Source organism: Nyctereutes procyonoides, unplaced genomic scaffold (assembly GCF_905146905.1).
Source record: "Nyctereutes procyonoides isolate TBG_1078 unplaced genomic scaffold, NYPRO_anot_genome, whole genome shotgun sequence".
NCBI classification, from domain to species: Eukaryota; Metazoa; Chordata; class Mammalia; order Carnivora; family Canidae; genus Nyctereutes; species Nyctereutes procyonoides.
In genome coordinates, this window is record NW_026575146.1 from 55,018,950 (window position 1) to 55,044,112 (window position 25,163).

At 42.4% G+C, this 25,163-nt stretch overlaps 1 protein-coding gene across 5 annotated transcripts in view; it reads right to left on the reverse strand.

The window, feature by feature from the left end:
- Positions 1 to 25,163, reverse strand: part of PIP5K1B (phosphatidylinositol-4-phosphate 5-kinase type 1 beta) — a 299,598-nt gene that overhangs the window by 183,397 nt on the left and 91,038 nt on the right. For 3 of the 5 annotated variants that reach the window (XM_055310888.1, XM_055310891.1, XM_055310892.1), the window contains exon 2: positions 2,568 to 2,652. The gene's annotated coding sequence lies outside the window, so the exon portion shown is untranslated. Of the gene's footprint in view, positions 1 to 2,567; positions 2,653 to 12,826; positions 12,897 to 24,841; positions 25,061 to 25,163 lie in introns of those variants that run through there. The other 2 variants (XM_055310889.1, XM_055310890.1) reach the window with 2 other exon arrangements.

The window sequence follows — 25,163 nt, forward strand, 5'->3', positions numbered from 1 at the left end:
ACTGTACATGTTTCAATAGAAATAATCTCCATGGAGGATTTAAACCTTTCTTTTAAAATGTAAAATATGGGGACTCCTGGGTGGCTCAGAGGTTGAGTATCTGCCTTTGGCTCAGGGCCGGATCTCAGGGCCCCAGCAGTGGAGTCCTGCATCTGGGTTCTCGTGGGGAGCCTGCCTCCTCCTCTGCCTATCTTTCTGCCTCTCTCTGTGTGTCTCTCATGAATAAATAAATACAAATCTTTAAAAAAATAAAATGTAAAATACTACTAAATATGCCACGTTTTCATTTTCCTGACATAACCAGCTCTCAAAACTCTGTGCAAACTAATTCAGAATTAAGGTGAGTTTCGAAATACACAAGGAAGGCTCCTTGATTTTTTTTTTAATCAAATGTAAAACCATTACTTTTCAGTCATTTGAAAATTTAAAAGTAATTTTTAAATTTAAAAAAGTAATGTTTATTTTCTTCCCTAAGTAAAAGCAGGTATTTTATCTGAAAAAAAAAAAAAAATTATCGAGGATCTCTGGGTGGCTCAGTGGTTTGGCGCCTGCCTTTGGTCCAGGGCGCAATCCTGGAGTCCTGGGATTGAGTTCCGTGTCAGGCTCCCAGCATGGAGCCTGTTTCTCCCTCTGCCTCTCTATGTCTATCATGAATGAATGAATGAATGAATGAATGAATGAATGAATACATAAATAAATAAATAAAATCTTTAAAAAAAATTATCACCTTTTATCCAACTACCCCAAAATAATAATTATTAATATTTGGCTTTCTACTATTTGATCTTTTTCAAATGTGTGTTTTCTTTATTTTGAACAAAACTGGGATCATACATTATACAAATTTGTCTTTGCCCTTTTCACTTTATCTCATAAACATTTTCTGCATCACTAAATGTTAGAGAAAATGTCTAATGTCTAAATAATTCTATCATAAAAATGCATCAGAGTTTGATATGTATTAATGGACATTCAGGATATTTCCTATTTTTCTGTTACAAGTAAAACTGTACTCTGTGTTCTTATAGTTCCAACAGCAAGTCAACAGCTGCCAGAGATTCTTAGAATAATGTCTACTGGGTAAAATACACCTACTTTAGAACTCTACCAGCAGCAAGTGTTTTCATTTTAAATCAAAACACTTGGCCAATTCTGGGCAAAAATATTATTTTATTTTGCACTTGTATGATTCATGGTAAGGACAGACATCTCTCTCATGTTTCTTTGGTTCTTTGTATCTCTTTGGTGAATTATCTGTATGAAGTTCTAGCCCACTTCTCTAATAGGGTACATTCGTGTCTCCAACCTAGTATGTGCTAGTGATAGTAAGAGTTGGATTTTCTTTAACCTTCAACTGTGTACTAGAAGCAGCAGAATGAAGACTTTCCTAGAGAATGCCATGTCAGTCATTTTACTTGTAAGACTTGGCAGCTTTGAAAACCAAACAACTTCAAGAGCAACTCTAAAGAGTGTTTGGAAAAACCACATTAGGAAGGGGTTAGCTAACTAGCACAAATGCTGAACATACGATGAGATTTGTGTGTGTGTGTGTGTTTACTTTGTAGGGTACCCCTGAATGGACAGTAGGGAAGAGGAGAGAAAGAGGTAAACTTCTATCCTTTAAAAAACAGTTCCCTTTAAGCAGCACAAAACAGACAATAATGATAAAGGGACACCACGAAATGTTGCCTGAATTCAAAGGTATTTCTTAGGACGATGTTTCACAAAGGTCACATGGACTTATTCATCAGGATGTCTGTGCAGGGGAGGCAAATGAGATGCTGGGCAATGTTTTGGTAAACTGCAAATGGCTATTGAAAATGGACACAGTGGTAGTAACTACAATTTGTTCTTAAACTTGCTATGTTCCTGTACTAGTTAGGGTACATCGTTTATAACTATGGGAGTTGAGATAAGTAGTTTTAAAGAAGATTATATAGAATTATATGTATTTCTACATGTGCATGCAAGGAAGGAGGAAAGAAATTCACAGGACTACTAGTGATTATCTAGGGATGATGAGGTTATGAATGCTTTGGGTTTTTTTTTTTTTTTTTAAGATTTTATCTATTTATTCATGAGAGGCAGAGAGAGAGAGAGAGAGATAGGCAGAGGGATAAGCAGGCTCCATGCAGGGAGCCTGACGTGGGACTCGATCCTGGGCTTCCAGCATCACACCTTGGGCTGCAGACGGCACTAAACCACTCAGTCACCCAGGCTGCCGTGGGTTTTCATTTTAAAATTTTGCTATATCCTCCAAGGATTTTGCAAAGAGCACTCTACATTTAACAATAAGGAAAACACTAATGCTATTTAAAAACTGAACTGCATGCAGTAATCAATAGCAGAAACCAAATCTCCTGGGTTTTATTCTGCCCCCTGAGGCACGTTGACATTCAGAAAATTTCCTGTTTCTATTTGTCATTTGTTTTAAATTTGATAATGACAAAGTTAAAGGTTGTGAACTAGAAGATGATTTAGAATATCTGTAAGTAAATATAAACGAGGTAAGCACTCTATTGTGAGTCTGTTGGAATTAATTAAAAACATAGACTATATTTCCTTACCTTTGTGAATGAAATGGCAAGTCATCTGCAGTCGGTCATGGTGGGGGACCTATTCATTGTTGAAAATGTTTTCCTTCCCAAGTTTCTGTTAAAATAGAAATGACTGGTTATTATTTATCCACTTCTCTACCTCAGCTTCCAACAAAGATCAGAGCTGCCTACAGAGATAATACAATGCAATCAGTTTAAGCCAAAATAAAGACTTAATGTTAAAAATGGAACTAGAAAGGTATTAGAAGAAAATATAGGGGAACACCTGTATAATTTCAGGTTGGTTGTCTCTTTCCAAGTCAGACAGTAAATCCATAACATAAATCCATAAAGGAACAATGAACAGATTTGACCCTGTAAAAATTAAAAATGTCTACAGCACAAGACACCATAAACAAAGCCAAAAAAAGAATGAGAGTTTGCAACTCATATGACAGGGTTAGTGTCTAATATACTAGGAGATGAAACAAACTGATCATAAAAGAAGACAGACAAGCCACACAGTTTAAAAATAAGGACATGAACTGGAAATATATATGTCACCGATAAACCTGTGAGAAGGGTAAGCCCCATTAGTGGTAAGGGAACAGGAATTAAAAGGACTGAGAAGCTATTATCTGCCCATGAGGTTGGCAAACATTTCAAAGATGGTGGACATCCAGGGCTGATAAGTATGTCAATAAGCAGGTAGGCTTCCTGCACTGTTGGATTGACGCTTCAACCTTTTTATAGAAAGGAATGTAGTAATGGTCCTTCAAATAGTTAACTCACTTAACAAGTCTGGTCCAGAGAAATACAAGTACCACAACTTTAAAGGTGTTTGAATAAGGGTGTTTATTCCTGCTTGGGGTATGATACCATGATTATAGTTCTATCATATTTTCCTATATTTCTTTTTGGTTTTTGCCCTAAAATTTCCATAACAACACTGGCCAGTGTATAATGCATGTAGTACAGTGTTCCTGTGAAATGTACGCTTTATTTTTTAGAAGTACCTTTTCTTCTCCTATTTAATAATTTTAGTTTGGTTCCACTGTGATTGATGTACACCACTTCTGTTTTCCTTTTATTTGCACATACTTGGCATATCCTTGCTCATTTCTTTAACTTTTCTGGTTGTCATTTTGTTTTGTCTGTGTTCCTTACAAATAGCTTAAAACCAGGTTTTTCTTTTGTTTTTGCCAATTTGTGTCTGTCGTTGGGAAGGGGATTTCAACAAATTCACATCTATTGTGTTATGATTATGTCTGGTTTGCTCTCATTATATTTATTTACTTGTAACTACAATTTATTGTTATTTAGTTTTACCCATTTCTTCTGTGCTGGATTAACCAAATCATAATTCCATTTTTTTTCCTCCTAGCAATGAAAACATTTCATTCCATGTATATCTGCTTAGTTATCATTCTATTTTTAAACCATTAAGAAAATCTGTGTTCCTAAGGCTGCCCCTGTGAAGAACCACCTCACCCAGGCAATGGTGTCTCCGAGGCTGCCCACATCCCATGACTGAATGACGGAGCAGCCCAACCCCAAGTTGGGCTGGCTTCATGGGTCTTGCTTGCATGGGAGCCTGGCTTCTACCTCTGCCTGCCCAACTGTGCTCCCTACCTCCTCCATTCACAGGTTGTACTCATCGTCACATGTGTGCCTTGAGACAGCAGAAATTTATTCTCTCACGTTTCTGGAAGCTGCAAGTCCAAAGTGAAGGTGTCAGCAGGGTCATACCCCCCAGAGGCTCTGGGTAAAATCCTTCCCAGCCTGACTCTGGTGGCAGCCATTGACCCTGAGTGTTCCTTGACTTGTGGTTGCATGGGTCTGTCCTCAGACAGTGTACTCCCCGTGTCTCTCTGCCTTCACAAAGCATTTTCCTCTTCTCATAAGGACATCAGTCACATTGTGTGAGGACCACCCTCATGACATCGTCTCAACTTGGTGACAAAGGCTCTATTTTCAAAAAAGGTCACATTCACAGGTACCAGGGGTTAGGACTTCAACATGCTTTTTTTGCAGGACACAATTCAACTCATAACACAGGTATGGACTTCTAATGAGTATCCTGGACCCCAAACTGTTTCATTGCCTGTTTCTAGAGAAACCAATCTACAACATCTCTTCTCTCTTCCTCATCCACAGGGGGTATTTCAGAGTATTTTAACTTTCTCACTGACTGCTTCACTTTGAACCACTAAACATCTCCTCTTAGCCCACATGGCTCTTCTGTCTGAAGAAATCTTAAGTGAAAATTTATAGCTCGTAGTCACATTCTCATCATTTCCTTAGACTTGATCAAAGTTTTACAAGGTTCATTGATCATCATTGTTTCTCTGGCTCTTCATCCTCTACTGTAACACCTTTTTCGGATTCAACTTTATTTGGCTGGAATGCTTCTTAATTTCCTCAGCAGTGGGACACTGATGGCCCACTTTGAGTCACTCCATGTCCAGAAATGTCGCTTTCTTTTGGCCTCATATATGGCTAGATCTCTTGGCTGGTTACAGGATTCTTAGCTCAGCCCTCTTCCTTCAACTTTCTATATATATGGTACTGCTCTGTTCTTGCTTCCTGGCTCACAGGTGAGTAATGTCTGATGCCCCTCTCTAGCTCACTTAATTGGTTTTCTCTGTCTAGAAACCTATGCAAGGTTTCTCTCTCAACAGAAGTGTAATTAATGCAGTGTTATATTAGTTTCACATAATGATTCAACAATTCGTTGTATTTCTCAATGCTCATCAAGATAAGTATACTCTTAATCCCCGTATCTATTTCACTCCATAGCCTCCCCTCTTCACCTTCCCTCTAGTAACCACCAGTTTGTTCTCTATATTTAAGGGTCTATTTTTTTATCTTTTTATTTTTTTCATTTGTTTTGTTTCTTAAATTCCAAATACAAATGGAATCACAGGGCAATTGTCTTTCTCTGTCTGATGTATTTCACTTAGTATTATATCCTCTAGGTTCATCCACGTTGTTACAGATGACAAGATCTCATTGATTTTTATGGCTGAGTAATACTCCATTGTATAAAGAAACCGTATCTTTTTGATCTACTCATCTATCAGTGGATACCTGGATTGATTCCGTATCTTGACAATTGCAAATAACACTGCAATAAACATAGGGGTATTTGAAAAGGATTTGAAAAATACCTTTTCAAATTGGTGTTTTTGTTTTCTTTGGGTAAATATCCAAAAGCAGGATGACTAAATCATATGGTAATTCTTTTTTAAATTTTTTGAAGAATCTCCACAGCGGCTACACCAGTTTGCATTCCCACCAAGAGTGTACGAGGGTTCCTTTTTTTCCCACATCCTCACCAAACACTTGTTATTTCTTGTATTTTGGATTTTAGCCATTCTGACAGGTGTGAGGTGATACCTCATTGTGGTTTTGATTTGCTTTTCCTTGATGATGAGTGACGTTGAACATCTTTTCACGTGTCGGCCATCTGGATGTCTTTTTTGGAAAAATGTCTATTCAGGTGCTCTGCCCATTTTAAAATTGGATTATTTGCGGTTTTTCTGTGTTGAGTTGTATAAGTTTTTTTTTTTAATATATTTTGGATATTAACCCTTTAGTGTACATATCATTTGCAAATATCTTCTCCCATTCAGGAGGTTACATTTTTATTTTGTTGATGGTTTGCCTTGCTTTGCAAAAGGTTTTTATTTTGGTGCAGTCCCAACAGTTTTTCTTTTTTTTTTTTTCCTTGCTGTTTAGAAAAATGTTTCTATGGGTGGCATCTAAGAAATTACTGCTTGGGGATCCCTGGGTGGCGCAGCGGTTTAGCGCCTGCCTTTGGCCCAGGGCGCGATCCTGGAGACCCGGGATCGAATCCCACGTCGGGCTCCCAGTGCATGGAGCCTGCTTCTCCCTCTGCCTGTGTCTCTGCCTCTCTCTCTGTGTGACTATCATAAATAAATAAAAATAAAAAAAAAAAAGAAATTACTGCTTGTATTTTCTTCTAGGATTTTTATGGTTTCGGGTCTCACATTTAGATCTTTAACTCATTTTGACTTTCTGCATATAAAGAAGTGGTCCAGTTTCATTTTTTGGTATGTAGCTGTCCAGTTTCCCCAGTGCCATTTGTTGAAGGGGCTGTCTTTTCCCCATTATAGATTCTTGTCTCCTTTGTTGTAGATTAATTGACCTAATAAATGAAGATTTATTTCTAGGCTCTCTACTCTGTTCCATTAATCTATGTGTCTATTTTTATACCAGTACCATCTTGTTTTGATTACTATGGCTTTGTAGATCTTAAAGTCTGGGATTGTGATACCTCCAGCTATGTTCTTCTTTCTGAAGGCTGCTTTAGCAATTTGAGATCTTTCGCAGTTCCATACAAATTTTAGGATTTGTTGCAGTTCTGTGAGAAACGTTGGTACTTTGATAGGGATTGCATTAAATCTGTAGATAGCTTCGGTAGTTTGGACATTTTAACAACATTGATTTCTCCAAGCCATGAGCACAGAATAGGTTTTCATTTGTTTGTGTTGACTTTAATTTTTTTCACCAATATTTTATAGTTTCCAGAATACAGGTATTTCATCTTTTTGCTTAAGTTAATGCCTAGGTATTTTATTATTTGTGATGCAACTGTAAATGGAATTGTACTCTTAATTTGAGAGTTTCCTCTTTTAACACAGAGTTCAAAAATTTCATAAGGATAGATGTGTCTTTTTTCACTAATTCTGCCAAGGGAAACTGACAAGAAGCTATTACATTGAGATCTAATGACTTGACTTAAACCATGAATAATATTTAGGCTATCTAAATGAGGAATGAATGGACTGCATAACCTTCAGGCAATCCTCCATGAAAATTATTTCTCATAACCAACCTTTTGATAAGAATTGGACAGTGAAGCACTCAAAGTTATAGTCTCTGGCAAGAACCTGGAATGCAGAAATTCTAGTGGCCAATTAAGGGCATAATCATAAGGCTCAGGTCTCCTTAGGAAATGTGTTAACATGTAATCTGATACAGACTCCCAGCAAGAACTTATTTTCTTAAATTATTTCTGACATTAAACAGAGCCAACACAGTGTCATATGATTAGAATGTTGAGACACCAGCTCAGATAACCATGATACATACCAAGCAATGAAAAATTTTTTGACTATTTAATTGCTTATCTATCCTTTCTGATATTTAGTATCTGGATTCTGTTGGCTTCAGAAATATATAATTTACATGATTTCATAGCTTTCTACATTTCTGTGCTTTCACTTAATTTGAGGGAAGGAGAGACACTATCATTTGTTGAGCAACAACTCTGTGTGAGAAGCTGCCCCATATATGATCTCATTTCACACTGCAAATAATCCCTTAGCATGCTCCAATTTAGCCTGTGCTATTGACACGTATACCTGACTGTCCTATAACACCCATAGAAGGTATTCATTTTTAATTTTGCCAACTCAGGCTCTTGCTGTGATCCTGGAATGTAGAAGTGAAGTCCTTAGTGGCTGCATGAACACAGTGACTCTCTCGCCAAGCACCTCCACTTTAGCCTGGCCCCATTGTTTCCTGTACCAGTGCTGGGCATTGCAACCATCCAGGTAGCCTTCTGAAAATTAAGATTCTTGGTCCACACACCACAACAACCAAATCACTACCTCTGTGTGGTGGGTCTGGGGAATCAATACTTTCAGCATGCTTCATAGGCTTAGGATCATCTTAATCACCTTGACTAGGAAAGGCAATAAAGATGTTTTACTACTTCAAAAGAGCTGTCAGGGTCCAGTAGGGAAAATGGAAACCATTCTGGGTGTGTTAAGATATGGAACTGGGAGCCTGGGTGGTGTAGTCGGTTAAGCATCCGACTCTTGGTTTAAGCTCAGATCGTGATCTCATGGTTGGGGGACCGAGCCCTATGTCGGGTTCTGCCTTCAGTGTGGAGTCTGCTTGAGATTCTCTCTCTCCCTCAGACCCTCACACTCATGCTCTCTTTCTCTCTGAAGTAAATAAATTAATTTAAAAACGAGAGAGAGGGGATCCCTGGGTGGCACAGCGGTTTAGCACCTGCCTTTGGCCCAGGGCACGATCCTGGAGACCCGGGATCAAATCCCACATCAGGCTCCCGGTGCATGGAGCCTGCTTCTCCCTCTGCCTATGTCTCTGCCTCTCTCTCTATCATAAATAAATAAAAATTAAAAAAATAAAAAAAAATGAGAGAGAGGGAACTTAATACATGGAATTAGTTATAAACTTGACAGGTGAGCCGAAAAGCTAGGCAAAAATGGCGATGAGATGCAGAGATTCACATCAGCAGGAAGCCACTAGGGCTTTAAAGGCTAGAGACACACTGACAGAAAGGGGTGTTAACAAACCTCAAAGGCTGGAGGTCATCTGTTGGGACCAGAACACTGTGGTGAAGGCTGACTGTAGACCCTAGAGCCACAGAAGGAGAGGCACATTGGGAGGCATGGGGAAGACAGAGTCACTTATGGAGACACCCCCCTACCCCAAAGGCAGAAGATGGGGAAAAACATCCTGGATTCCCCTTACCCCCTGTACCCGCCAATCCCTGTCTATGGCTCCCACGGACCAGCCCACTGAAAACCATCTGATGTGAGGAGCCTGGAAATGCATCCCACAAGGGATGACTGTCTTGTGACACTGAAAAGAAGAATGACGTATGCCTTTGAAGACACACAGGCTGATGACAGGCCACAGAATAACATATAAAACATAAAATGAAAGGGGGAAAGCAGATATGAGCTAATGATAATGCATAAGGAACATAACATGATTCTCAAAGGAAGTGTGGATTGGGAGGTAGGCCAGGAGCTGGTACAAACATTTCTATTTTTATGACTCCCCGGATCTGCAGAGAGCTTAAATAGAAGAAGGCTACAAAGTAGCCAGGCTGTTGGGTGGCCTCTTCATCAAGTGTGGGAGTGAGGCAGTGACTTGGGACAATGTGCCTGGGGTCAAGTCAAGAGGTGGCAGGGCTGAGATCTGATCCGGAGTTGTCTGACTTCAAATCTGTGCTCTCCACAATAATGCACTCTCTCTCTCCTAGTTATCCAACAATCAGAAGACTGTCTAATAAATGGCACACTTCATTTTTCAATTTGTAAATGCAATCAAAACGTTAGCCAACAATATTTATTTACATAATTCTTTTCTGTAAAACTTGTTCTACATCAGTGAGTCTAGCATTTCTGAATTTACAAGGTGGTAGGGAAGTTTTTGAAAACTCTAGAGTTTCTAAAACTTTTAGATCTGTGACACCTGGAGGCCATATTGGAGTTAGTGGTGACACTTCCAACCTCCAGCTAGGGCCAGAGAAGTCCATATTTTTAATTTGTCACAGATCGTGTCTGCTTTCTAATAAGCAAGGCCAAATGAGCAAGGGGAAAACAGCTAATTATCTAATTACCCAACTACATAGGCCAACCTGTAGACAGATGCAAGAGGTGAGGGGCACTACCCACAAGTCCTTACTGGTCTTCTCATAAAAACAGACACTTCATTAAATACTGATGAAGCTAAGCTACAAGGAAGAATGGGCAGGACAGGAGAATAGGCCTCTGAAGGTTTAGGGTTTATGTCCATGTCTGCTGTTAACTCTCTGGGACCTTGGGCTCCTATTTATGTCTCTTCTGCCATGAATTCTGCTGAGTGCATTAGACAGTGCCAGTGGTTTGGTGCCACTGCCATTTCTTGGGTAGAGCCTCATCTCAGATCCTCCTTGGAATGAGGAGAAGACTCATTAATTATTTGCTCATTATGAGTGCAACCTGCCCTATGGGAATAGATCTTCCACAAGATAGCCATATTCAAATGTTTTCTTGCCATTCAGACTACATATGGTAACACTATCTAGAACATTTCCCAATAGGGAAAGCAATTAAAAAATATTTGGGGCCTTCGTCATGCCTACATGTCAATGTTCGTCATTTGTGTTTAAATTATGCTCTTCTGAGTTCATATTCATTACCTGCCAGCAAATTAATTCATGCAATCTCTCTTCTTTCTTTCTTTCTTTCTTTCTTTCTTTCTTTCTTTCTTTCTTTCTTTCTTTCTTTCTTTCTTTTTCTTTCTTTCTTTCTTTCTCATTCATTCATTTATTCATTCATTTATTTGATTCACTAATTGAACATTACATATGTCAGGCAGTGAATGCGGCCTTGAAGCCATAAAGACAAAGATCCTAGTCTTCAAAGAAGTCACATTAGCAGGAGAGACAGACATGGGGACAGCTACAGTATAACGTGGTATGTGTTCTACTTTGGGTTCTCCGAGGAGAAACTATGCAAATCAGCCTACAGGGAGCCTGGAAAGCTCCATTTCTGCAGAATACCGAAAATGGACTTAGAGCAGCACTCATGGGACACAAGGTTGAGAAGCACAAAGTGAGCAAGATGCCAGGCTCCACAGCAGCTTGCTTAGAGAAAGACCCAGCAGCATGAAGGAACATATTTAACATAGTTTCGAGGGTGTGCATCAGATGTTGAATTTGTGTGTGTGTGTTTTTAAAGGAATTTACCCAGAAGCAGCCCAAAGGTTAGAATGTTACTTAAAGGTTTACAAACAGATTTTCAGATCGCTTATTCTACCTATGATCATAAGTCCCTGTTCAATTCTTCACCTGAATAAAAACACACTTGTGAAAGTTTATATATATTCACGAAAACCTCAAAGGCCATTCTTAGGAAAATGTCAGCCTTGTAAACAACTCTGTTGGGGAGGAGAATATGGCAGTCCTTCCAGGGCGTTAAGCGGTTTGATACTTTTTTAATGTGATTTTGGCAATAAATAGCAACAATAACCATCAAGTAGGAAAAATCAAGCCTTAAAAATGGGATGGAGTATTTTTCCAAGGTTTAAATGTTATTTAATACACATATAAAATTAAATATTCAATATAAGTATAACAAAAATACATCAAACTGAAAACAATCCTTGACGGAGTTTGAAGAGTAGAAATGCCTGTATTTTCCAGACCAGAAGAAACTTGTTATACTAAGAAATCATAGGGCCAGATTTATTTCCTTTAGAGTATCTGCAGAAACTGTTGAAGAAATACAGTCAATCTGCATGTGAAGTGGATGCACAAGGAAGGGAAGGAGGTCACCTATACACACGTTGTGTTCAGACACAAGGTATGTTGCTTATCTGTAGGCTCTAATGCTATAGAAACAGAACCGTAGGGCTCTTGGACTCAACATAAAGTTCCCCTATCCTTTCTGATGAATATAATTTAAATGAGGCTTCATTTCATGTATCTAATATTTATATAACCAAGGCACTGCCAAAACCAATTCCCAACCACAGCACCTGCTCCCTAGGAATCAAAATGGAGACCAATCAAAACAAATTGCGGGGCTCTTATATTCTCTCATGAAACACATTCACTCTCAGAATGGATCTCACAAAGGGAATAAACAGAATAGCTATAAATGGCAATGACAAAAGGCTCAGCATAAAATGAAACACTCATAATGTGTGTTTTTAACAAAGGTGGTGCTCAAAGAATTCATAAGCCTTTTCAAACCAAGTCCTCTCTGCAAACAGTAGACAGAAGGAAGCAGCCCATGAAAACAACTTTGTGCAATGCATGGCTCTCGGACTGGTGCAACGCCTTTCAAGAAAACACCATTACTGCACACTTTCCTCCTGCTCCAATTTTCAATTTAAATACACAAAGACATCAAATGGGTGGGTAGGTGTATTTGGTGGTGGTGTTGGAGGGTCAGGAGTCATGACACCTGGGCTTCCCTTTGGCATGTGAGAAAAGAATGTGTGAAGATTTGCCAACACTGTTACTTTATCATCTTGTCCCAGAGACATCTGGAATAATCACTAAAGATCTCACACAGCTGGATTTGTTGCCCCTCTATTAGAATGCTTAAATGTCTGCTTCCCCACTTTTTGCTACACATTTGGTATGAGGCCAACTTTGCGATACTGTATTTCTACCATACTGCAAATTTTCTCATTTTAAAAAATTTACCAGATTATGCTTTCTGTCCACATTTTATTTCTGAACTATTCCCATCTTTCTCCTCCCCAAGATTACATGCCAGGAATTATTTAATTGTTACAATAGCAAGAACAGTGCAAACCCTATGCAAATATAAAGCCAGTTATAACTGGTAGACAATGTTTGGATTCAGAAGTAAAGAACCAAAATCTATTTGGTTTTGCTCTTAGAGCAGTTTGCAAAGCATTTCTGGATCTGTTTCATCTTCTATTGAGAAAGCCAAAGTAACAGATCTCCTGTATGCCCCAAATGCAAAGGACAGCTGGTGGCTTACCCGAAAGAACTTCCTCTGCACCAGGTGCTGGGGGCGGCGGGGGCGGGGAGGTTGTGTGTCTGTGGGGAGTCTGGAAGAACATAGAAGGGTGTAAGCAGGATTGTGGTTGAGCGCATGAAGAATGCTGCTGAAGGCAGAAAGACGTCCAGCAGAGGAAAAATTCTATCCAAAAATATTCTATAGTTCCGGGCTTAATGAACCTGACCATCAAGAAGTCATGAGAGCATTTTCCAACGAGGCACAGATGTAAATGCACAGAGACAGGGAAAACATGAGTAATGAGATGACCACGTCTGACATGCTCCTCACCCAGGAGGGTACTCATCCACTCCGACATTTATTCCGGCATTATTCCTGTATATACCACTTTGGGGGCACATAACGAATACGATGGTCTCTGTTGTCAAGGCACTTAGAAGAGAAGCCAAAACACAGGCACACAGAATAATGAGAAAGTCTTTAACAGGATTAGGAGTTAATTCCTTTTACTTGGCTTTGCTTCTAACAAGTATTCAATTATCACAGTCAGAGGGCTCATCTGGAATGTTCTAAAAAATGCAATAAAGAATTAAAAAGAGGAAAAAAACCCCCAAGGCCAAGAGATCATAAATCAGCTATTAATCACTAGTTATTAAATTTCCCGAGTGTTTGCTATGTGCCTGGTTGTGTTTAAGACACACTGAGCAGAGAGATGCTTTTGATGGACCTGTAGAACCAAGGGTAAGAGGCATCGTTCAGACGACAGGGAGGTGACACAGGTCGAGGTAAGAGGTTGGGGACACGAGTGCAGAAGGAGACGGCTCGTGACAGAGGAAGATGACGCTGACTGAACAGAGGGGAGTTGAGGTGGAGATGGTGATCAGTCCCCGGGCTGTGCGGCCTTGGGAGCCGACCATGGGTATGACAAATTACGGAGCATCTGCTCAAGGCTTTTGAGTAGGAGGCCACAGAGATTTTCAAAAGTGTTATTACCAGATGAGATGACATGGGGAGGGAGGGCCAGAAGGAAGGCACGCACCTGGCAGCTGCTGTGGGCATCCCAGTGACAGGAACCTAGAAGGTAAAGGTGGAGCTGGAGTCTGTGGGAGGAGCCCTGCGTGGCAATGACAAGGAAAACGTTGCTAGAACCTGGGCACCAACAGGTCTGGAAGCCCAACATGGCCAAGGTTTCAAGCTTCCCTACCTACGGAAGATCACGGCACTTCTCAGAGTGGCTGCCCCTCTGCCCTGGTGCCACCCTCGCCACCCCCATCCCAGCTGCCCAGGGAACAGGGGAGGGAAGGCACAGATTACCACCATGGAGAACTTTCTACGACGTGGAGACCCAGTGGGTCAAGCGGTGTTGGCCATGGCCTCGCCAGGTCAGGTCTGGCCTGCACCAGCCAAAGCCATGGCAGAGTAAAACCAAGTACAGGCAATTCAACCAGATTGTAGGCAGACACACAGACTAGGGAGACAGACAGAGATGGTACTACTGCCTCACGGCTGTCCAGCCCTGTGATTCCTGCCGTGTTCCCCAGCTAGCAGCTGGGTTCTGGAAGGCCCCGGTATCTACCTCCCACGTCCACCATTCTCTTGAGCTCCCTGCAGGGGTTCTAACCTGAAGACGACAATCAAGGCACTCTCCGTAGGCTGCCACAGGCTTAGCTGAGGTCATGGGCCCGGCCTCCACCTGTCACCCTCTCCGAGGAGCCACACACCGTTGGGACAGATGGTGACGGCGTGGTGGTCACGGGAACGGGCTCTGAGTCACCCTGTCCAGCTCTGACAGCTGTATGGTGCCCATGAGTCACTGAATCTGGGCGCCTTAGTTCCCTCCTCTGAGCAATGGGAAGCACCACAGGGCCTTTCTCCCGGGGCAGGTGTGAGGGGTGATGCATCTATAAAGCCCTTTTGGTGACCTTGGCATGGAATACCCACTCCAAAAACTCAGTGTCATCATCCTCACCATCAACCACCCTCACCAGGTCAGGGTGAGATCCTGTCACTGCCCTGCCTCCTGAGTTCCTGCTCAGGCCGCTCTTCTGCTGGCCTCCCTGCTTCCCTCCTTCAGGGCAGAGAGCCTCTGCACGTACACACACACACACACACACACACACACACACACACACGGCTCCCTGCACCTCACAAGGCCCTCTCAGGTCTCAAGAGAGCATACCTCTGCCTAGGCCCACACTCTGTTCACCCAGAAGGGGCCTCTCTGTGAACCCAGGTATCGGTCAAGTGTCTTCCCGTCTTGGAGGACTTCCTGATTCTTTTCTTTCTAGAATACAGTGCCTCCCATGCTGGGCCCTGCTAACCCTCCGCCAACCACTTACACTCTGGGGTTTCTGGGGCCCCAGGCCGCATTTGCCCTCAGTCCCATCCATGATGATTATTAAAGCTAATCTGTACGGAGCGTGTCTTGTGCCAGGCACACATGTTAAGTGCTGCCTGAGTTCACCCATTCGAGTCGCCCAACACTTCCTGGAAACAGGTTTCTGTTATTATCCACATTTTTCCAGCCGAGGGGGCAGAAGCACAGAGACGTTACATAACATGCCCAGGCTCACACAGCGAGTGAGTAGCAGAACCAGGATTGCAAGCACACAGGCTGCTCACTTCCAAAGCCCGGCTCCTAACCACTTCCATTTATCTCCTTACACCCCCTCCCTGCCATCTTGGCAGCTTGCCTCCTGCTTTCCAGAGGGACAACAGGTCCCTCCACTGGCTGCCTTTCCTACCTGTGAACTCCGGAGCACAGGTGACCCCAGCCTTCTGTCTGGTGCATAGCCACAGTGTGTCTCAGGTTTCTTCTAGCATGCCCCTGCCTGGAGCCCCCATTCTCCATCATCCCAGAGTTCACCTTGGCTTTCACCTTGAGGGCAGGAGCATGCTCAATCTCTCAATCCCTCCACGTCCTGCCCCTGGCCACAGCCTTGTCTCACTCCCCCTACACTTGGGGTCGAATCCTCCAGAGACAGGTGCGCACTGCCTGCCTTCACTTCTAGAGGCAGAAGTGATCTTTCATGATCTTCGTGGACATCTCCAAAGCCTTGACCTGACAGTGTCCTATATACAGTGTCCCTGAAATGTCTGTGGAGTGACCGATGACCAGACCTCCTTCACTGAGGGCCCCTATTCTCTTGGCTCCCTTGGCTTGGGCAACACTGCCAGCCACTTACCCTAAGTCCCTTTCCCGACATTCTTTACTAACATAGCCCAGATTCTGTTTGGGGAGGCAATGTGCCAAGTTAGAGAAACAAGAGAAACTTGTATTCCCAGATGTTCTGGAAATGAGAGGTCGGAGGATGGTGATGTCCTGGGACATCTGTTAAAGAGGCAGACACAGTAGGCTTGGGCATTTCTGGCACCTGTCATTTGCCCTTTGCCCTTCTGTCCACGATGGCAGCCCTGAGAGCAAGCATGAGCACGGATTCCACTTTTCCTGGCTTCCCCTACCTGCCCAAATGGATGTCTATCTCTTTGGCAGGCTCCCTCTTAATGATTCATGATCTACAGGGTGTTCTGTATTTTTTCTTCTCATTCCTTCTGAATAATCTCATCCATTCCCAGCGGCTTCAAATGCAACCAACCTATGATGACTCCCAACTAACACTGGATCCCAGATAACCTTCTTGAGCTCCAGATCTGCATTAATTTTCAGTTGCTTGCAGGGGCCCTACAGCATCTTACGGGCTCCATAAATCCCATAAGCTCCAGCTGCAATTTCTCATATCCTCCTCACTGGGAGAATGCTACTGTCTTCCACCTGGTGATCCAAGCCCCAAATCAACGGGCCACCCCAGTCCTCCTTAACAACCCCCCCCACCCTAGTCCATCAATCAAGTTCTCTAATCTCCTCAATGGTCATCTTTGGTTCTGATCCTTTCTTGGCATTTTCCCTGCTACTATCTTAATGGAGACCCCAGGGTTCCTTGCACAATCACTGCCTCAGCCTCATTAGTCAGCCTGGCTGAGGCACAATATGGCTACAGGGACCCTTTCTATGATGCAAATCTGTCTATGCCACCCTCCTTCTTTAAAATGCTGCAGTGGCTTCCCCACTGCTTCGGGGCAGAACTCAAAGTCTTCAGCAGAGCACATTGACCTCTCCTGACGGGGTCTCTCATACCTCTCTCCCCACTGCCACCCCCATCCCCCACAGTTGTGGCCATATGGGATGACTTCAGGTGGCCCATATGGGATGACTTCTGGTGGCCAGATGCCTGCCTTTGCATTCACTGTGGTGCCTGACACGCCACTGGCCCTCTCCCTGGCCAGGTGTTCCTCATCCTCAAGATGTAGCTCAAGCACCACCTCCTTCTACAAGCCCACCCCATCCCTCCCAAATCAGGGTTCACTGCTTCTCCTCCATGCTCCCGGGGTGCCCTGAGCCTGCCCCTATCATGACACTGACTCACCAAACTGCCATCACCATCCATTGCTTTCAGGGCAATCACCTCGCCCTATTTACGTGTAAATCCCAAAACATAGCACAGTGCATGGCACACAGACTCGAAAGTTGAATGAACGTGTCTATGAGTCTGTCCACTACGCTTCTTAGACCCGCCAGCTGGAGGGCAGACAGGATGTCTTATCATTGGTCCTGACACGTTAAGTCAATGCTTAATAAATGTTTTCTTCCTCTCCCTTTGAGCACTGGATGATAAATCAATGTTCAGGTTGTTGTTGTTGTTGTTGTTGTTGTTGTTTTTAGAATGATAGAATAAGATGAAAAACAAGGATAGTGATCAATTTGGCATCCCAAATACTTCATACTTCAAAGAGGTATCTTGCTTTTCTCTTTTTTGCTTTCTGCCCTTCTCTTCTTGTGTTAGATCCACTTCACACAAGATCCTCTTAGTTTCTTTAAAGTGGATTCTCCTTTGGAATAATTTTCAAAACATGATCCTAAGTACAGCTCACATCTACTGTAGAAATATTGGATTGACCCACAAAATCACAAAGAACGTAAAAGTGGCCAACGGTCTCCCCACCCAGAGAGGCCCACCATTCACCTTTTGGAGCATCTTCTTCTCATCTGTTTTTTGTGATGCCCACTTGCTGGCTGCTCTCTACCTCCTCATTGCCTCTAGAATGGCACAACATATTAAGAGCTCTAATACTCTGGGACAAACATCATTCATTCCATCAGAATTTAATATGGCATGAGTCACAAAGCAAAATATGAAGACCCTGTACAGCAGCTACTCTGAGTAGGAGAGACTTCGAGCTGAGATTGGGCTTCTCTTAGAGTAAGGTGCCTTCATCTGCAAACCTCAGCTGGGTGTGCCCACAGCACTCCGGTCTGCAAAAAACAACCTTACTTTTAAGGGAAGACATAATTCAAGATTTTTGCTTATCTGTCTGCTCTGGCAAAGACTTCTTGGTAAGTGGTACATTCAGTTCAAGGGAGTGATTCTTAATCTTATTATTAAACTATTTCAATTCCTATCATTTTGAAAGTGGGGGGGGGGCAAAATACCAAATCTTCAGCTTTAGGATATTTCAAATCTCACCTGGCAGGATGTCTCAAGGTTCACCGCTGTGCTGATGCCTCAAAACGAAACATACCCTCTTTTTTCAGTATCCAGGAACAGGATAAACCCCAATTTCAGCCCAACTAAAAGAGATCCAGGAAGGATGGAGCAATGTTGTGATTATCAGCAATCCAACAGGAAAAATATGTGCCTTTTCCCTAGTGTGAATATGGCTAAATATCCCTGGAATTCCAGGCACCCTCCTGCCTGGGCTGGCTGTTTCCCCTTGGAGAGCTGCACTTGGAGGATTTTCATCAAAATACACAGGGCTATGTGTTGGCTCAAGAAAAGCACCTGCCCGCCCCCTGCCCCCCCTTTTGCCAAACACAATTTCAATTCACCTTATTGGAAGTCAGACAGAAGGATCTGGGATAAAGTGATGGCTGGGCCTACCTATGGATCCACCTATCTAGTGATGGCCACATGTGTTGAACGAGACAGGCCTGTGAGCACCGGGGATGGGCATGGACACTTGGGACTTGGATCAAAAGCTTCCTGTTTGGGACATGGGTGGAGGGGCAAGGAGATACAGGTATGGAGACAATCACTCAAAACATTCTGGCACTCGGAATGCTTACAGCTTATGCATCTCATGAACCTGACAGTAATGAAGCGCTTGGGCCTGAGCTGCCCACATTTTCTACCCTGCCAGGACTCTGGAAAGCTTAGGACATTTTCATTTGAATGACAACAAAGCACCCCTTCTGACTTAGCAGAAGCCCACCTCTGTCAAAAATGAGAAAAACATCTCCCCTGGGCAGATTCAGCCAAGAGAAAGGACCCTTTGCACCAGCACATTCCAGGCTTAGCAGCTGTTGTGGGCTACAAAGTACTTTCGTTTGCTCTTCAGTTTGCACCTTTGTAGAACCACACATAGTGGGTGTAGAGACCTACTCTCAGTACAGGTTGCAGCCCCAGGCAGCTGATCAGGATGGGCCTTGAACACTAGGGTAGCCAGTAAGGAGGAGCAGTGGAGCTCAGCAGGCTCCAGGATGTCCAGTCACCCTGATTCATCACAAGTCAGATAAGCCAGGGAGGACTGGATTATTCCCTCAGAAACACAGAGGTGCTTGTTCAGGGCCTGGGCCAGGTGCTGGAAGGGAGGCAGGGCTCAATGTCCAACACAGGCAGTCTAAGGAGAGGCCTGTCCCACATGCGCAGGGGCCGGGCCTACACCTGGTGTGCTGTGAGGTTTCTGTTCACTTACCAGTAAGCTGGGCACCTGGTGCACACAGGTACCTCCATCCTCACCAGCATCACCACTTTAAATTCCTCTGATGTGAAAAGGGTGGGCTTTAGATTTGGAATTTTCAGGCTCCTTGGCGTCTTGGACCAGAAAGGACTAAGCCCTGACCCCTGCCCTGCTACCACCTTCTCTTCTCCACTATGGTCCTGTCCCACATTTGAAGGGCCCATGTGCACATGTGTAGACAACCCTGCTCCCCATCCTTCAGACCCTGGAGTGTTGTCACTGGGGCATGGCTGTTGTCCCTCAGGAGACCTGGGAAAGAGGCCCTCAGAGTGGGCTCAGCATCATTAGTGCAGAGAACTCTGGAATGTGGGGTCCTGGTTCCCTGGAGCAATGCAGAGAAAGGATCACATGGGCTTCAGCTGGGCACATCTCTGGGCTTCTCAGACTTGCTGTGGAGAAGAGGCACAGCCAGACAAAGGCCAGAGAGAGAAGCCCTTCCAAGTACAAGACCACTGGTAGGTGTTCCAAGGAAGCACTGCCCTTGAGTACTGCCTGGAGCTGTACTGCTTGAGAACAAGGTCCAACCGGCAGTCAAAAAACAGTATAATCTGTACTTGGAAAGGGTGGGTACAGGTTCCTCAGAGGAGCACACGGAAGGGGCATGGAACCTGGACTCTGGGAAGGCTCCTCTGAGGAGGTGGTACCTACCCCTTAGGGTTGTTTTGTAAATGATGCCTCGCAGACAGCAAGGGAGAAAAAGCTGGAAGTGTTCCAGGGCACAGGAGCACCATTTGCAAAGGCATGGAGGTGAGACAACATGGTGCCTTCCAGAAATAATTATTTGTCATCGGGCAAATCTAGGGATACCAGCAGGAATCTGGAAGGTTCTGCAGGAAAGGTCTTGTGTGTCATGCTAAGGCCTCTGGAATAATAGAAGAGTCACCAAAGAGGACTTCATTCTTTTTCACAACTGGCACGTGCCCTCAACTGAATCATCAAAGAACAGGATATGTACTATATAGATAGAGAGCTTCAGTATTATCGATTATGCTCCAAATGCTTCTTTAAAATCTATTAAAGCAACATATTGATGGGAAGTGTGGTCATCTCAAGTATCGTTTTAGCTAGAGCCCAGACCTTTCTTTAGCTTTGCACATACACATCTAATGGGCAGCTCCCTTTGGGTTTCTCAGAAGCATGTTAGACATAACGTGCCCTCAGCAGAACCCAAATGCTCTCCTCTTGACCTCCTCATCTCATTCAACAGCCCCTTTTTACTCAAGGCAGAAGACCAGTAGTCATCTTGGATTTCTCTCTCACCCCCCGCCTGCCCACTGCCCTCCTCCAAGTCCTGCTGCTTTCTGAGAACCACCTCTCCTCTCCATCCTCATGGCTATCCTTCAGCCCCAATAACAGCACCTTTGGCCCGGACTCATATTATCCTCCTCCCGGTCATCCTGCCCTCCTTCCCTGCAAGGCGAGAATGATCATACAAGAAAATCCATTTGGATCAGTCCCTTGTATAAAATCCTTTAATGCCTTTCTCACTGTATTTGAAATAAAATTCAAACTCCTCATCTTGGCCTATAAGACCTTGTAAGAGCAGCTGCCTACTTGCTTTCCATCCTCAGCTCATGCTGTCCTTTCCCTTCACTATCCCAGGCAGGTGCTTCTCTACCATTTAAATTCTCCACCCCTGGTGTATTTCCTTCCCAATCTTTATTGTAATTGGCAATGACTTCATTATCTGGATGTGCCTTTCTTGCGGGCTGGGGGCTGGGGTCTACCTCCCTTCTCTATAATATAAACTCCATGAAGCCAGGGAATTAACATGTCTATTAGTAACTAGAGATAAAACTGTTAATGAAAGCTCAAGGTCAGGCCCACAGTAGGTGTGCAAGAAATATTTACCCAGTGAATAACATTACAACCATATCAGAAATTCACCCCACTCTTATCAATCTCCAGACTTTATGTTAATTGGGCTTCTCGAATCTAAAAAAAAAAAAAAAAAAAAAAAATCCTTGCTTATAAAACAAGCTCAAAATTAATAAAGGAATCATTATACTTGGAAGAAGTTTAATTCAAATCTAGACTCCAAAGATTATTTGCTTCAAGTATTCGCATTGTTTAGTATGTGAAATTCCATAGAGAAATAAAAAAATTATGATGGATGCAAATTCATTTATTAAAAAAATTATGGCTATAACATAACAATACTACATGCCTGCTTTAATGTGGAAAATATTTAAATAAGATCATTATGGTTCTCTTACAACATATCTATTTAGTCTAAACCTCTGGTTCATTTCCATTGTGAATCTATTTTTTTCAAATCTCAGAATGTACAGCCCAAGGCTTTTCCAATGCTGAGACCAACTGATGTACATGGTATTTTGAAGTATTATTAAGAGCATAAAAAATTTAGTCAATAATTTAAACTACAGATTCTTTGTGTAGTCTATCTTTCTCTTTGCAAACAGCCATAATTCTAAGCTATTAAATCCAAGGCAGGAAAAAAAGTATGTCACTGGGATGGGAAGTAGTGACACGAACATATTAAGCCATGTCTATTTCATTTACCTTTTTAAGGATAAAATGATTTAATAATTTTGTAAAAAGGAATAAACAATCAGGTTTTTAAAAAGTCAGATACAGGAAAATGAGAAAACATTATTTTTAGTAAAGAAAATTTAAAACCTTAACTCAAGAACTGTTTTACATGAGGATTACAATTCTTGTTTGCTGGAAATTCCCAGAATAAAACTGTCTTTTGCAGAATCCATGACACTTTTCGTGGGCCCCCTGTCTCTTGTTATACCTCTTCACTTATCAATCTGTTAATGAGTTGCTTCTTTTATTTATTTATTTTTTTTAAAAGAAAGCACTTTTTTTAAAAAATTTTTTATTTATTTATGATAGTCACAGAGAGAGAGAGAGAGAGAGAGAGAGGCAGAGACATAGGCAGAGGGAGAAGCAGGCTCCATGCACCGGGAGCCTGATGTGTGTTTCGATCCCGGGTCTCCAGGATCGCGCCCTGGGCCAAAGGCAGGCGCCAAACCGCTGCGCCACCCAGGGATCCCCTGAGTTGCTTCTTTTAAAAACACCTTTGTTTCTCCCTTCCTCTGAACTCCAGTACCATTTTGGAAATATGACTATTATATATCACAAAAAAAAGTACTACAAAGCACTGTTAGGTTTTTATCTGTATGTGTGTGGATCCCATCTAGATAGCTTAAGGCCTTGCTCATCCCTCTTTGTAACTCCAGTCCCTAGCCCAGTGCCAGCTAGCTACATCGTAGGTATTCGTCAGACATTTATTGCAAAATGAACGATCAAGTCATCTCTATTATTCTTTTTCCTAAGACTTAGAAGTTTGGTGACCATATTCTATAATCCTAATACTGACAAGTATGATATAATAAGGATTTTTGTCATCTCTTGGTGCATGAAACAGAACTATGCTAAGTTTTAATGTCAAGATTTCTGAGACTTTCAGTGGGCAGCTGGAGGTAATATTTGCTATCACGAATAACTTGGAAAATTGGGATCTCAAGTTGCTAGAGGTATGAAAGATGGAAACAGTGGTGATCTTAAGTCTGTGGGGCAGATATCTATCTAACTGGTCTCCTCCTTCATCACCTGCCCTCCATCCCTCACGTTTCAGTCTTTCTTCCACTGAAATAGCAAACTGTAACAACCTACCTACTGGTGACCCTACTAACCCTCAATTAAAGATCATTCTAGTTTAGGAGAAAAACCTCAGGGCAACATTTTCCTGGTGACATTTCATAACTCTCTAGTTTGGATAGAATGAGGAAAAGGCTGTTGCAGATTTATGAAAAAAATCTGAAAAACACAATATTTCCAGGGAACTATACTTTTTCCCCCAGTCACACAAAGGGGCTCCAAATATTACCACTAAATAAATCACTCAAAATGGACTTGGAAAAGAATGTTTTCAAAGTGGACAAAATTTAATTGAAATGAACATATCTGCTATTTAATATTGGCATGTTCAAGAAAACTCTGGCGGGGGGGGGTCTTTGAATTTCAAAAGTTGTTCTGATATACATCAAAACACTTAACTGAGAAGAAACTGGAAACGTTCTAAAGAGCCAAAAATAGTTGGTTAACTATAACACAGTACAGCCACAGAGGGTAAAATGATGCAGAAGTATATTTAAAATATTCACTGTACATTACATGAAAAACAGTAGTTTATGGAGCTGACTCTACAGTATAATGCCATTTTGGGATGAAAGTTATATACACAAATTCTATCACAGACAAAGCCCAGGATGATATACATGGGAGTATAAACAGTGGCATCTCAGTGTACTTTTTTTCTAAAGTTTCTCTGCTTTATCACCAGAAAGAGTGTGTGTGTGTGTGTGTGTGTGTGTGTGTGTCTGTGTATTTTAGCCCATTTGGCTATTTCCTCTCATCTTTTTTCACATTATTAAAATATGAAAGTTTACTTAAAAGTAAAAGTCATCTAAGCTCCTCTCCTAATTATACAGAATTTGATAGACTGTGTGAAAATCAAAGCAGCTTTCTGTATTCTGGGCTGTGAAATGTCAAGAAGAGGAAGAAACTCAGCAATTTTCATGAGTGTTAGGAAAACTAAAAGGAAAGCTTATTGACTTCCTATACCATAAAATTTGTAACATCACTTCCATAGACTGTGCACTGTAAGAGTCTGAGTCTAGAAGGTTTCCTAAAACCTAACGCACCCACTGATGGGCAGCAACGAAATACACTATGACATGCAGAACATATTTCCATGAGCATGCATCCCCCTACCCCGACCACCATTTCCCAAACACCAACTATCATCAGTAATAAACACTGAGTTTTCCGTAGTTAAAAATTGGTATTAGGAAAGCTACATAAGTCAGTATCCCCTTCTTCCAGGAAATGTGCCAGAGACAGGTGCTTAATTCATATATTACACATATTTTTCAGATTCCCGTTTATTTAGGTCACCAGTTTCCTGGTCAATAATTTTGCATGCCTTGTCCCCTCTAATTTTTACTACTTTTGAGGTAGGAGTTATACCCATTTAACAGGTGAAAAGACCAAGACACTCAAAGATTAAGACATTGGCCTAAGATCACAGAACTGGGAAGTGGAAAGGCTAGGTCTGAAATGCAGTTTTTACCAGTCTGTGGAGGCTGTGCTTTTTAACCATTATGGTAACACTACCTCCCCAGCCCACCCCTAAACACACACCATCAACAAAAAAATAAGGGCTAAAGGCAGTAGGCAGTACAGTGATTCAGAGGAAACCCACACTACCTAGAGCCAGGAGAAGCAGAGGAGGCTCCATGGAATGAACAGGACTTGATTGGAGTCTTGGAAGACAGAAATGCAGTATCAGGAGAGAGCGGATCCCAGAGCAGGCAACGTTCTCTCCTGGGTACAGATCTGGCTTAGATGTCCGAGTCCTCTTGTAGAAAGGATTGGGACAGGCTGCCCAACCCACAAGAATGAGCTTGACAATATTTTATAATTAGAATGAAATTTGAGCAATTCAGCGCAAAGAAGGCATTCTTTCTTCCTTATCATTACTGGCGTCCTCCTCTCCCACCGTTCGACAATAATGTTGAAAAGGAATATG